This window comes from Eublepharis macularius, chromosome 16, assembly GCF_028583425.1.
Source record: "Eublepharis macularius isolate TG4126 chromosome 16, MPM_Emac_v1.0, whole genome shotgun sequence".
In the NCBI taxonomy this organism is placed as follows: Eukaryota; Metazoa; Chordata; class Lepidosauria; order Squamata; family Eublepharidae; genus Eublepharis; species Eublepharis macularius.
Genome location: NC_072805.1, coordinates 27,510,992 through 27,526,620, shown reverse-complemented (window position 1 = coordinate 27,526,620; position 15,629 = coordinate 27,510,992).

The following is a 15,629-nucleotide window of genomic DNA, read 5'->3' as shown; positions in this document are numbered from 1 at the left end:
TTCTCAGGAAGTAGAATAAAGGCACTTAAGGGGGAACAGGATCCTGCTGCCAAGCTCCCATCTTATTTGAATGAGTGAGCAGCTTAAAGCTGCTGCCATCCTGTTCTACTCGAAACGTAACTGAAGCTAAGGGGAAAAAAGGGGGCTACCTCCGGGTCTGATATAGAACCAACTAATGAATTTCCAAATTGCTAAGTGTTGGTTCCTTCCACCCCCAGATCTCAGTTCCACACAGTAAATGAGTAATGACTTTAGAAACAAAAAGCTTTATGGCCGGTGCTATCAAGAAACCAGCCTTAGAGTAGTAGAATCTCATTATTGTTCCTATGGTCTTTTATAAGCTTTATATGGGCATCGCATTTCAGGGTCTCACTAAAAGTTAGATCTAGATACTTGTAGGTCCTACACTTTTCAATTGGGGTGTCTTGTATACTCCAATGATATTTTTTGGTCTCTTACTAAATACCATTGTTTTTATTTTTGTATAATTAATTGTTAAATGTTCCTCTTTACAGTATTCACCCAGATGGTCTGACAGTCTCTTTAATCCAGTCCTAGTTAGAGAAATTAGGACCACATCGTCAGCGTACAACAATACTGACACTTTTGTGACAATATCATTTATGAATAGATTAAAGAGTAGAGGGGCTAGGACACACCCTTGATTTACTCCCGTTTCTGTTGGGATTTCCTTAGTTAGGGAACCTGATATACCGACCCTGATTCTTGCGAATGTATCTGTATATAGCTTGCGTATAAGAAGCAACAGTCCCTTACCTATGTTAGTCTGCGCAAGCTTCTCCCAAAGCCATCCCCCAGATCAATGAATGCCACGTATATGGCTTTGGTTGGGCCATTCATCCCTGCATAAGCCAGCTGGAGGAGTGTTTGACAGTGACTGGTCGTGCAATGGCCTCTTCTGAAGCCTGCTTGATTGGGGTGTAGTATGTGGTTGTCCCTTATCCAATCCTGACACCTGTCACAATACTGACACTTTCTGGTGGCCTAAGGTCGGCACAACAAATTCTGGTCCAGATAGTTTTGTAACAATATCATTTATGAATAGATTAAAGAGTAGAGGGGCTAGGACACACCTTTGCTTTACTCCCTTTTCTGTTGGGATTTCCTTAGTTAGAGAACCTGATATACCAACCCTGATTCTTGCGAATGTATCTGAATATAGCTCGCGTATGAGAGGAAAACCCTACTGAAAGTATTGAAAAATTATACAACACTATTACTAGAATTTTGACAAAATTTTGAATTTTTTTGGTATATATTTAAAGTTGCAAAGTGCTAAAGGTGCTTAGAACTATAATAAATACAATAAATATAATAAATATCTGTAACAATAAATACAATAAATACAAAAATCATATGATTTACATCCAAAGTCGTACCTATCTAGAATTTATAATAGATTCACACATAATAATAGTAAATATCATAGTAAACAGTCCAACTGGTGAGGAAGAAGTCCAACAGGTAGATAACAGGTAAGTACTGCAATCTTCAAAATTATTTTGCTAATCATGTTCCTCTATTCTTTCTTCTAGAGATGGATGTCCTCTCAAAAATATGACTACCCAGAAGTATAGGCTGTGGATGGGAAGATCATGTTGGTCTTTTAAATTGCTGAAATGAGCCCTGGAGAAGGAAGGCTAAAAGCCACATAGTTCCAGGAATGGTAAAGAAGGCTAAAGGTTCTATATTGGTTTGAAATATCTAGCCAAAAGTTTGACTGCAAGTCCCTTGTGTGATCCCTGGTCAAGTTGCCATCTTCAACACGATGCACACACATGTATGTGGCCCCTCCGGCTTGCAGCTTAAGCTGCTTGGGACAGGGGACAAGTTTGCAGCCCTGGATGAAAGGAGGCAGCTGCCCCCTTTCCCAGGCATCTGGGACTTTCCCTGGGAGGTGGAGTGAAGGGTGCATAAGCCTGCTCCGCCTCCCAGGTCTGCAGCCTTTGTCATTGCTCAGCCCACCTGCCCTCCCCATTGCAGTGCAGGATTAGCCAGCCACTGTTTATCAGGGCCAGGTAGGAATTTTTTGCTCCTATCCTTATTGGCACCACTGTCTGGGAGTTATTTTACCTACCTTGCACTCTCGGGGGTTAATTAATCATATGGTGGAGCTGTAAATAGTTGGTCACTGGCAGGATAGGATGGGATTTGAGCAGGACGGTGGCCCCCTTGGTGTATTCCCTATGGGGAATTGGGGGTCTGTCAGGAGCAGCTGGTGGGCTTCTCGGCAGCCACATGTGAGGGCAGACTGCCCGTGGGACTCCTGGACAAGTCCACCCCTATGGGTTTCACAGCAGTAGGGCTCGGAGCTTTAAGGGGGAACCTGTTGCCTGGCCACCGCATACCAGCCATCCTTTGGAGGGCTCACCCCCCGGGGCAGTGGGGGTTCACTCAGGCAGGTCAAGGTGAGGTCCGGTGAGACCCTAGAGCTTGACCTGTACCACTAGCTAGATCCCTTGCCGATTTCAAGTTTATGTTGAATTAATAAAGTGGCCCACATTTTATACCCAAGCAACTTGTCTGCCTCTTATTTTGACTGGGGGGGGGCAATGATCTAACTTACAAGCAGAAGAAAGAATGACACTTGGTTTTCACAGTCTTTTTTTGTCTCTCTGATTTTTTTTTAAATGGTCAGCCTCTTTTTACCAATTGCGGCATAAACTATTGTGCGATGAATTTAGGAGGGGGGAAGGCTTCTAGAGTCAATGAGAAACACAAGCAACTCCACTTGCATTCTAAACATGGTCTTTTCCCTTTATCCTTTGCCAAGATAAAGTAGTAAATATTCCCATCTGCCTCCTCTTTAATTAGCTGATCCGAGTGTATTGACAGAATTATGTTTATTAGCACTACTTACCGCCTGTTAATTTACCAAAAAAAAAAAGTCTACCTGGAATGAAGTAGAACATTAGAAAAAGAGTGAAATAAACATGGGAGCTATAATGTTAGTGCCAAAGTCTCCCTTCCCACCCAACTCCAAAGGTTTCCCTAGGTTTGATTAGGTACATCATGATTTATGGAATAAAGAAATGGACACATTCCTGGCTCAGCAATCTGACGTTTTAACAATGGAAACTGATAGAGAGGGTCAGCAAGAACTGGATTCTGAGAGAGGCATAAATGTAATACCTCTCTACTTAACTCAGAACTGTCCAGTTACTAATGGAACTATTAAAATGGAGGAAAGCAAAGCATAAGTGTTGTCGGCAGTCTTTCTGGACCACAGGCTGTGCTTAAAGATAACAACAACAGCAGCAGCATTTGATTTATATACTGCCCTTCGAGACAACTCAGAGCGGTTTACAAAGTGTATTGTTATTATCCTCAGGACAATAGTCTTGTGAGGTTAGTGAGGCTGAGAGAGCTCTGAGAAGCTGTGACTGACCCAAGGTCACCCAGCTGGCTTCAAGTGGAGGAGTGAGGAATCAAACCCAGTTCTCCAGATTAGAGTCCTGCCGCTCTTAATCACTACATCAAACTGTGTGCTTATATACCTCCCTTCTGGACAGACTAGTGCCCACTCAGAACAGCAAACAAAGTCAGTGTTATCATTATCCCTACAATTCAGCTGGGGACCTGGGACTGAGAGGAGTGGCTTACCCAAGGCCACTTGTAGAGCTCATGGCAGTAGTGGGAGCTGAACGAGCCGAGTGCTGATTCATGGCCCAACCACTTAATCACTATGCTACAGCAACAGTTACCAACCCCAAAACGGGTTCTGAAGTTCTACCAGAATTATTACCTACCTCCAAACTACAGGGATTAGTTTCCCTGGCAGCTTTGGTATACCGTAGAATCTGGGTGAAAAAGAAGTACAACACTGACCACATATCTCTGCTGAGCCCCCTCCCCTCCTCAAATTCCACCTTCGCCAAACCACGCTTAAATCTCCAGAAATTTTTGAAGCCAGGCTTGACAACGCCAGTCTTCTTGCAGTACAATCTTAAAGCTCTGTATTACTCCTGTTTGCAATTATTCCAATTGTTTTTTTTAAAAAAATCAGCGCAAGATTTAAAGCTCCATGACATTGTCCTCTTCAAGCCCACCTTGCACACGCCAGTATTTCCACAATTGGCTAAACTCAGCAAGTGCCCTCTGGTCTTCATTTCAAATTTATGAGGGCAAAGTCTTACCACTTTCTATCACTTTTTTTTTTTTTTGCTTCTGCTGTGCTGCCAGATTAATTTAAAGCAGGTCAAACTGGTAAAAATCATAGATCAAGGGGTCATAGCAAAAAGAGAAAAGCAAAATCAATAGCTTGCAAATTCCAGAGCAGCTTGTCAGATATGTCCTTATAGTTTCAGCTTTCTTTCACTCTCCTGACTGGTAATGAGAATTACCTTTCCTTTTAATAAGAACAAATAAAGGTAGACCTTCTTATCAGGTTAGTAATGTGGCTGTTGTTATTTGGCCTCAAGGGCATTATGGATCTTGGATTATTATTCCAAGAGAGTTTTCAGGGAGTTGAGATCTCAGGGAGGGGCAGAACGAGAAGGACTGGGTTAGATTTGGATAATTGAGGGTTACTGGATCTGACAGGCAGGAGCCTATAAAAGTATAGTAACTGTAGAATAATGGGACATTTGTATTAGATATTGATTACTGTGAAGCCCCCGGAAGCCAACTGAGGCTAAAAAGTGTTGATTTCATGGGTTTATTTCATAGGCTCAATTCAGATATCAAATAAAACCATATTTTTCTAACTGCAGTCACTTTTTAAAACCAGGATTTGGCTTTCAGAGGATACTTCAAATTCTGGTTTGCCTCAACCCAAGCTGAGTTCATTGCCTTTTCTCTGTAGCATGGAAGGCCTTGTTGGGGACCTTCGTGATTAGGCCAAACGTCTGGTTTTACATCAGGAGAAAACAGAGTTAAGATCAATCGGTTAAGAAAAACTGCTTCAGAACTTGGGTTGGGATTCTAATTTGGCAGATCCTAATAACTATAGTTTTAGTTAAGGGGGTGCCAGAAAAGGAACTTCTGCTAGCCGATTTGAGAAGAATCTCCCATATTCCTGCTCAATCCAAAAGCAACCAGCTAATCCCACATTACTTTGCGCAGCGGGTAGCTCAGACAACTGGATATAAACAGCCTTGTCAAGCCCCACTCCTATTGGTTCTCAAAAGATGAGTAATCGAGCTGGGCCAAACTGGTTGTCTTCACTGAAAACAATGTGGTGACAGATTGAAGTTGCCAACTTCCAGGTGGGGTCTGGAGATCTCTTGGAATTACAACTGATCTCCAGGCATCAGTTCCCCTGGAGGAAATGACTACTTTGGAGGGTGGGCTTTATGACATTGTATTCCTCTGAGGTTCCTCCCCACCCAAATCCTGTCCTTCTCAGGCTCCATCCCAAATCTCCAGGATTTCCTAACTCAGACCTGACAATCTTATGACAGCAACCAATGTTGCCCTGCTGAAAAGCAGTAACCATCTTTCTACTCTTATCAAAACTGTGCTCTACCAGCTCTCAAAATCTACGTCAAGAAGAGAAAATGCAGGCTTTGAGACATGTTACAAAATCAAATACTTGTTTCCATTTACACTGTTTTCTGGTAATCATTTCTACTGAAATGCACAGGAGTTTGAAGTATCTGGAGCAATGACAAAACTATTCTCTTCAGTAGCTTCCTCAGGCAAGAAAAACCTGATCTTGCCAGTGTTGTCCAGCAAGTTCTCTTCTGGTTGGCCTCCGAGGTTTGTTTTCCATCATAAACTGAAATCCAGTAGCTATTCTTGACAAGAGACGCCTAAAGAGAATGTTTCAATATTTTCAGGCCTGTAAGCTGTAGAAACAAATGGTTGCATTTGTGGCACAGAGGGGAAACCCTCCCTGATATTACATTGCGGTTTTCTTTGGGGAGTGACTTGAGAAAGATGCTGGAGGCCAAGTTGACGGCATCTGTGATAGAATACAGGAAGGGAACAGAGAAGGAACACAGGGATTGTTTTTTTTTTTTAATTAAACCTTTTTTATTTCTATAATAGTGACATGAGTGACAGAAGCCAAAACTATGCAGGGTTGATATCTGCTCCAGTGCTCAATATACAGGAGTTTCTGAACTAGAAACAGTAGAGTGGGAATAACAGTACTGGGGATATAGCGCAAGATTTGTCTCTAATGGAAATCCAACAGATACTGTAAATTTCACCATGAACATGTTTGATAGAGTTTACCATGTTTGACTGCACTGAGTACACAGAAGCCAATCACTGGATCCGTTTGGTGCACTATGAATGATACAAACACTTGCTGGAATGCTCAGTTGTTCAGATTGGTAGCCATTAGGGCTACCAAGCCCCCAATCCCAGGTTCCATTGCCTGTCAAGGCTCAGAGCCGTGTTGGGAGATTGTTTTTAATGCAGCCTTTTGGACTTACTGGAAGTTCTTACTGGCGATGACAAAGGATTGCTCAAGGAATTTTACCAGGACATGCCTGGTAAAACCATAGCGTTTCAGGCAATTCCTAGAGCTACCCTTTGTCACTTAGAATCATAGGGTTGGAAGAGGCCTCCAAGGTCATCTAGTCCAACCCTTTGCACAATGCATGAAATTCACTACTACCCCCCCACACACACACACCTAGTGATCCCTGCTCCATGTCCAGAAGATGTACAGAACTAAATTTCACACCACACAGTGAAGAATAAATCAATTTGGCCGGTGAGTCAAATTTTTTTTTACTGTAAACTCCCGGCTGGAGGTGGCAACGGGCTTGCCAGCTTCAAACTATCCCGTTTTGCACCCGTATGATTCTTCTAAAGCCACTATATCTGGAATTAACATACAGGTAAGGTGCATATCCATCTTATAAACATTGTAACAAAACACTGTGTAAGTTTCACAATCAAACTTATGCATACATAAATTTCTACTGTAAAATATAACCAAGCCCCACATCAAGGAAAAACTCACCGAGATTAAGTCATCCACAATTTTCCAGTCACATTTAGTATGGTCTGTCTCCAAAGTATTTTTTCACTTGGTGAGGGGGACGCGGGATAGAACTGCTATTTCAAGTCATGATGCTTGTTAAGTTAGACACACCTACTTTATGTTCCGTTAAAGAGGCAGTATCGTAATTGACCAGTGGGTAAGTTACCAAAACTTAAATGTGATGTACATTTACATTTACGATACTGGTTAATTGGGATATAAAGGGCCGTTTTATTGAATAACGACAAAATAATTTGCAACTACGGCAAGGGCCTAACTGGCAGTACAGGTCAGGCTCTGGGGTCATTCTTGTATCTCCACTCTGACTTGTCCTGACGAGCCACCCTCTGCCCTGGGTGTGAGCCATCCCTCATATGGCTGTGCCCAGCCTGTTCAGGCAATGGGGTTCCCCCTTAAAGCTTCCCCCGGCCGCAAAGCTGAGGGGAGGACTGGCTTGTCCAAGGGTTTCCCACAAGGGTTTCCCACAGCCTCTTCCCACCCCAGCATACCCAGATGCCCGGTAAGCCTCATCTGCCCCCCTCCCCTGGGGAGGCAAATCCCGCCCCCCCCTCCCAGCCAAACAGCTGCTGCCACAGATGGGGAGTGCCATATTCTTCAGCATGTGTAGAATGATTGCTTGTTGGTTTCATGAGGCAAGTTTTGCTGTTCTGAGTATTGAGGGAACAACATTAAGACTGCATTCCTTTTAACTTTCTTGTGACTAAGCCCTAAAGAACAAACTGGTGCTTCTTTAAAAACAAACACATTTATTTATTTGTTTATTCACTTCACTGACACCTCACCTTTCTCCCCAATGGGGACTCAAAGCAGCTTACATCATTATCATCTCCTCCATTTTCCCTTCACAACAACCCTGTGAGGTAGACTAGGTGGAGGGCATGTGATTGGCTGAAGGACAATCAACAAGAAAGAAGATTCTACTCTGGGTGTCCCAGATCCATATGTTTTTTCTGGTCAATGCTCCAAGCTGGTTGCAATCAATAAAGCTGTGGCTATTCTAACCAAAAAGGAAGTGTCTGTGTATCATTTGCTGGAACCCAGACTGAGCATAGCAATGAAAAACCGCAGAACCAACTACTTACAAAAATATAAAGGAATATAAAACTGTGCTCATCCCTATTGCGTAACCCCACTGGATTGTTTTATTTCAACCTTATTTAAACAGCTGGCCTTCTCAGGTCCTGTCACTCACTGCTCACAACCAAAGTGTCATGGCTGGTGGAGGTAGTGTCACAGTCCTTTGAATTGGGGCCATCTATTTCAAGTCCAGTGGGAGGGAGTCCCAATTAAAAAAAAATCAAGGAACACTTAAAACTGAGGGCTAGAAGTTATGATGAACTTGTCAGTTAATGATACGAATTATGTATCTTTGACAAAAAAGAAACTTATGAGAACTGTGTAAATCTCCCTGTGGCAACTCCCAATGCTAAAGGGGTAGAAATCCATTACTAAAATTGCATGTTGTCAGAACCATTCAATTTCTGGACTTGTTCATTTGGGTTGTGAAAATGTCACTTCCAGGTCAGCAGAAGGTCTGCAGAGAGTCCATCCCCCCTGTAGCCTAGGAAACAGATCAGTGCCGGGCTGTCTGCAGTGATATACTGAAATACGAACCAAATGAACCGGGCTAAAATTCATCATGGTTCATGAGAAATGAGCTCCTATGAACCACCAGTTCATGAATCACGAACCAGCCTGGTTCATGATGAACTTTGGTTCATATTTGAATTTGTACCCATCTCTAACCTTCACTCAAGGATTTTGTCTGTGGATTGTACCCCTTACTCCGTGCTAAATTTCAGGCAGACAGAAAAATGTGCCTCTATTTTATACAGTTAAAGTGAATGCAAGGAAGCATATGCAACTTAAAATATCTGAAGGCAGAGCTGCACAATAGGCACAGAAGTTTGCATTTGACACCACAAGAAAGTAGACAATCACCATGCAATCACCATGCTGGAGATCTCCCACAATAATGACTGATCTCCAGGCAACAGACACCAGTTCCCCTGGAGAAAATGGCTGCTCTGAAGGGTGAACTCTATGGCATTATATCTCATTGAGGCCTCTCCCCTCCCAAACCCCACCCTCTACAGGCTCCACCCCCAAGTCTCCAGGAATTTCCCAACCTGGGCCTGGCCACTCTACATCCTCCCCAGGCACTGCCCCTAAATCTCCAGGAGTTTCCTAAACCAGAGTTGACAATTCCACAATGTAAGCAAGATAAAGCCGGAAATGCACATTCCCTAGGAGAAAATAATTGACACAGGCAGGAAAATGGTGGCATTGCTTCATGTTCCTAACAGAGAAACAGTTAGTAGAAACACTGTGCAGAGGCCTATATCCACACCATCCTCTATGATGGAGGCAATACTAATAACCATGTTCTGGTAGGTTAATATGCCTATTTGTCACATGCATGATGTGCCCAATTTCTCTCCTCTCCATTTGCCCTCAAGAAATGGATGGCTGATTTATCTGTCATGCCAATTAAAGAGAATTTCCTCATGCAACGTTCACCATCAAATGGAAATGGGGCCACTGCACATGGAATCACACTATAAGCACAACGTTAATGAACCAATACAACACCCTCATGGACTATGGAACTCTGTTGTACTACAACACATATATAACTTGGGTGGCCCAGCTGAAGCAAAATTGCCCAATTTCTGTCTGAAATTCAGCAATTCATTTCTTTTCATCTTTTTGCAGAATTTGGTTTCTGTTTTGAACCACTTCTATTTTGACTTAAATTTGAAGAGAGGAGGGGCAGGAAGGGAGGTTGTGCAAAATTTCAGGATTTGAAACATAGTGGTTAAGTGGATGGGCTGCAAGTCAGCATTTTACTGGTTTGAATCCCACTACTGCCATGAGCTCAGTGGGTAGCCTTGAGTAAGCCACTCCTCTTGGCCACAGCTCCTCAACTATATTATGGGATAATGATAACACTGACTTTGTTCACTGCTCTGAGTGGGGCAATATGTGTGTGTGTGTAACATACACACATACACACACTACACACAGAGAGATGCACTATATATGTATAACATACACACACACACTTATCAGAGTCGAAGTACAAAATGCTACATTTTTATTGCTGCTCAAAGCACCTTCTGTTTATTCATGACATTTCCCTCTACATTAACAAAGGCTCCATGTGCATTGATAAAACACTACAAAAAAGTAATTGTGCATGATCATACATATGACTGCATCCATGATTCTTTTGGTATGATCCTCACTTATATCGATCAAATACTAACATAAATCATACTTATAAGTCCATCAGTTTTGCTTTTTTGTAGTGTTTTATCAACATGCACATATATACTCTGGTAACATAGGTGAAAGGATGCCACTGAAATGAAAGGACAAAAAATTGAAGCAAGCTGACCATGCTCCAGTTCAGGACAGTTCAGTTTTGCTTTTTTGTAGTGTTTTATCAACATGCACATACATACTCTGGTAACGTAATAGGTGAAAGGATGCCACTGAAATGAAAGGACAAAAAATCGAAGCAAGCTGACCATGCTCTGGTTCAGGACAAAGTTAAATTCCAGAACATTTGGACTAAGGAAATCTGCTCTGGTTTTGACATTTCATCCTTTGACAGTTCAAACAAGTACTACTTCACAGTGAAATAATATATAGTATTTTGGTTTGGAAATGCCGTGTGCAAAATATTAAGTTGACATTTTGTTTCTTTAAGTCTCACTTCACTGCAAATGCATTTTCATGGTGGGAGGGGGTAATTAGAGGTTGTTGTTGTTTTTTTCTTTTGAAGGAACAGTTCATTGTTGATTATTTCCCTAAACAATTAAAAGCAGCTACTTGTTTATCAGGCATTAAGATGGAATGCATTTACAACACTGAAATCCGACAAAAGACAAACAACTGAAAACATCAATCACCATATTTAATCATTCAACTGCCACTCTATTAAAGCCGGCTCAAAGCACCAAGCAGAGCAATCAGTGAACTTAATGACTCAGTCTTTAATGTTCTGAACATGTAGCATTAAGTGTCATAATAGCAATGTCTGTGCAAAACGTACTTCTGTTCATTGTCCTTGGGAGGGGAGCAATAAAGCTTGACTTTTTGTACACATTTCTGTCAGTTTAGCATGCAATCAACAGTCATTTTTTTTCCTGCTAGGATTGTTATTTCTTATTATTGAAGGTTCTGAATTGGATCACAAGAGCTCTGTGTATGTGAATTCTCACATTGCCACTTAGGACTGTAAAGGGGGGGGGCACATCCCCTAGGAAACTGTGGCATACTCTGCATCCCATCGTTCTGGGAACATGCAGCCAAGAGCTGCTGCCTAGTGTGAAGATGAATGTAGCTCATCACAAATCTACAAAAAGCAACCATGGACACTTTCAACACAGCTCATGTTAACACATCACAACTATAAGTAAACATCTAGTGAGGAAAATTATGATGTTGCAAGCATTACAAGTTAGATTTTTGGGCATATTATTTCTGAGGATTGCAGCATAATCCCTTGGAGGCATTTTCTGCATGATACCTTATTAATAGTGCAAGCCTAAGAAAAGTTACTCCTGTCTAAGCCCATCGATTTCTATCGGCTTAGACTGGAGTGACTCTGCTTAGGATTGCACTAGAACAAGATGGGTAGCCATGGTAGTCTGTCTGCAGCTGCAGAAAAGAGCAAGAGTCCAGTGGCACCTATAAGACTGACAAAATCTGTGGTAGGGCATGAGCTTTCATGAGCCACAGCTCACTTCTTCAGATACAGCTAGAATGTGAGTCCATCTGTCCTTATATCTTGGAGAGTGGAGTGATTGGAGTGATTGCAGAAGCTGACTGATAATAGCTGGTGAATGACAAAGGCAGGCATGACTGAATAGGGTGGGATAAGCAGAGGGGTAGTTGGTGTGGAGAAATTAGCATTGGTAATGATACAGGAAACCAGTGTCTTGATTCAGTCCAGGTGGATGCATTATCTTGCTCTAGGATTGCACTGTAAGAGACAAAGATCAACAAGCTGGGGATGCAAAGGAAAAGGAGGTCTTCTTTGCCCACCAAAAAAAGTGATGCTGGGGATCACATGACGTGCATGGATCAATATCATGTGAGGTGAGGGCTGTAGTAAGGAGGGGAATTTACAGAGAAGAATTACTCCAGTCTAAGCCCATTGGTTTCAATAGGCTTAGACTGGAATAACGTTTTTTTATTAGGATTGCACTGCCCTTGAGGATGGATCCAGCCCATATTATAGAGCAAGAAAATTTAAATGAACTATGCTATCTTTCTGTAATAACCAGGAGCTGAATCTATTTTTAAATCAACATTAAGCAACAACGGCTGAAAGAAGAGAAACAGAAATTTCACTGGCATTGATTGACATTTTTCCTTCATAATTTTTTTTAAAGGTTGGGTGTCAGGATTTTTCATGCGTAAGTCAGAGCTGCGAGTACCTCCAAGGAGAGAAAAGTAAAAATATATTAGTCAAATGGTGACTGTCATGCCATCTCATGTTGTATATCTTTTCCTTTAAAGCCATAAAAGAATACCAACCTAGATTTTGCCAGTGTCACTAAAACAATTGCACAGTGTGCTTCTATGCATATCTGGCATGAGATCTAGCACATGCAGATTCCCTATAAAGAACTCACAACAAACAGTGTTTGGGCTGCAGAAACTTAATGCATTTTTAAACACTATGTTGATGTAATGTTAGGCATATGGTTTCAGTTATGGAATCGAGCTTTCTTATACTGGCTGCCTGTTGATCTCTCACTCTTTAATGATGAACGATTACTGACCCCAGCCTTAAGATCAAGGCAATGAAAGCTTGTGCCATCTCACTTTTATAAGGAGTCCATTTTAAAAGAAAGAATGCAATGTAGCTGCTTTTACACACATTGGATAATGCACTTAGCAAAGATCTGCAACTGGATTTTGCTGTGCGGAATGTTAGGCTATGGCATTCCAGTTGGCTAGAGTCTGCCTTCCTCCCTTCTGCAAGAAGACAAGGTCTTTTGATTTCAAAAGGTTTTATTAGAAAGACAGCATTCAGGCCCAGATGTCCACATTCCAGGACCAAGCAGATCCTGGCTGAGCAAAGCTTTGTTAGGAATGAGTTACAAAATGAAAGTTGGTATACTTCAAAGTCTCAGATCCCAGCCTCCCCCCAGAGTTCACATAGCAGGCAGCTTCTCTGTGGGAACGCTGGTTCGTCAAGGTCAACTCAGAAGAAAACAGATAAGACGCAGTATCCTCTCCCATGGAAATGTACTTGAAGGGACCTAGAGGGGAGAGAGACTAAACAACTACAGAAATTAATATGGCGTTACACAGGCTACATTTCCCCAGCATGGCAGATCCTGACACGGAACAGGAAAATCCAGATGCAAACAACTGCTAAAGTGCATTCAAAGGGCATTGTCTAGAGGAGAATCTAGAGGAGGCAGAGTGATTGACCCAGATTCATTCAGTGAGCTTCATTGGTGAATGGGGATTTGAATCCAAGTTTAACCCTCTGACCATTCCACCACATTGTATGTAATCAATAACGGCCATTATAATATCTAATGACTATAAAAGGCAAGTTTTGTTCATAACTTTTCAGGAACTAATCTGTTTCAGGGCATCAGAGGAATCAGAGCTGCCGTGAATGACACAGAAAGGCGGGATATCATTATTTTAATTAATAAAATCATTTAATAAATCTCACATTGAGGAGAGTTAAAAAGTTTTCATTTATAAGGACAAGCAGGTGTAAGTTTTCTTTCATCCCCAAAAGCCACAGTGTCATTCCACATGTGTAGCTGGGGAGAAGGGGGAGGCTAGCTATAAAACAAATGCTTTGTAAAAGCTTTATGACATGTTTGCTGAGTGGCTTCCCATTTGCGCTCCATGCTCTGATTTTATTACTTTAGATAATGGGACAAATGTCTCATGCACTGTGAGGGATGGGGAAATTGTCTTGGCTTTCAGTCAAGGATGGAAAATTTTCCCTGGACTGCATAGCTTTACATGTGGTTCTAATTTGGCTGCTTAGGGTGTCTTTAACCAAACTCTCCACCCCATTTGGCTGGGAAATCCAGCTGGCCACTAGAAACATTGTCAATAGCAGCATCCTCAGCTAATTTCCCACTAGCAAGAACTGAAAATGCATATTGGGGTGCCCTTGAGCAGGGAAGGAGCAACTCGATAGAATCTCTTCCTCTAAGAATAAGAATGCAGGCGTCCCATAAACGCAATTATCAGCCATTGCCCTATTGCTAGGACAAGATAGGGATCTCTCTGCAGTTTATTTATTTACTTATTAATTTTGACTTATATCCCACCCTCCCCACAAATGGGCTTAGGGCAGCTCACATCATCATTAAAACACAATAAATTAATAGTCAACTTTAAAAACAGATTTTAAAACTTTTTATTAAAATACTCCGGCACCATTATACATAGGCTACTTTGGATACTAATAAAAGACCTGCATAAGTCATAGCTGTGGGTAAAACGCATAGCCGAGGGCAGTCATAGAAGAGGCAGCGATCTTAGATAGGATAAGAGTTAATACCTCATCTGTTAGGAAACAATGTTTCAAACAAAGTTACATTCCTGTGCTCCTCTCCAGTCATTTTATTTTTACATTTTATAATATAATATCGTTTGCATTGGATTAACCTGTCAGAATGCAGCGCAATTGTCAGCCTTCTCAGTCCATTGACTTCAGTAGACCAAGAAGAGTGCAACTTTGCTTTGGATTGTACTCTAAGTGTTTTATTTATTTATTTCATTTATGCCCTCCATCTTTCTCTACAATGGGGACCCGGGGTGGCTTATGGAATTCTCCTCCCTTCCATGTTATCCTCACAATAACCCTGTAAGGTAAGTTAGGCTGAGACTGTATGATTTGTCCACAGTTTCCGGCAAGCTTTCATGTCCGAGTGGGAATGTAAACCTGTTACTCCCAGCTCCTAGTCCAACACTAACCACTACACCATGATGGCTCTCTGAGAGCTAAGCTACAAGTGACGCCTGACACAGGTTGGACACTTGTCAGCTTCCCTCAAGTTTTGATGGGAAATGTAGGCATCCTGGGCCATTTCCAGACGGCTTACCTGCAGCCGAGCCATGCCACAATGTCACGGTTCGTGCCGGGGAAAACTCGAAATATCGCGTTTTCTCGCGCGAGTTTTACACGATGTCGCACAAAACTCGCGCAAGAAAACACGATATTTCGCGTTTTCCCCGGCATGATCCTGCGACATTGCGGCATGGCGTGGCTGCAGGTAAACCATCTGGAAACGGCCCTGGTCTTGCAGCTGTAATGGAGAGCCGAGCTGTAAAACCAGGACGCCTACATTTCCCATCAAAACTTGAGGGAAGCTGACAAGTGTCCAACCTGTGTAAGGCGTTACTTGTAGCTTGGCTCTGAGTCATGAGAAAGTTACATTTTTGGACTCTCAAGTGTGGGTCTAGGGATTTTGCTGGGTTACCCCGCTGGTTCACACATATTGTGAATAGTTTTTATTGTGACAGATGGTGCAATGCTTTCTTTATTTCTTTCTCCAGTAAATGTTGCATTTAGAATTTGGTATTCCTGTTGCTGCCCTTTACACAAACCCCTGTTTGTGGAATTCCCACTGAACAGAAACCTATCAAA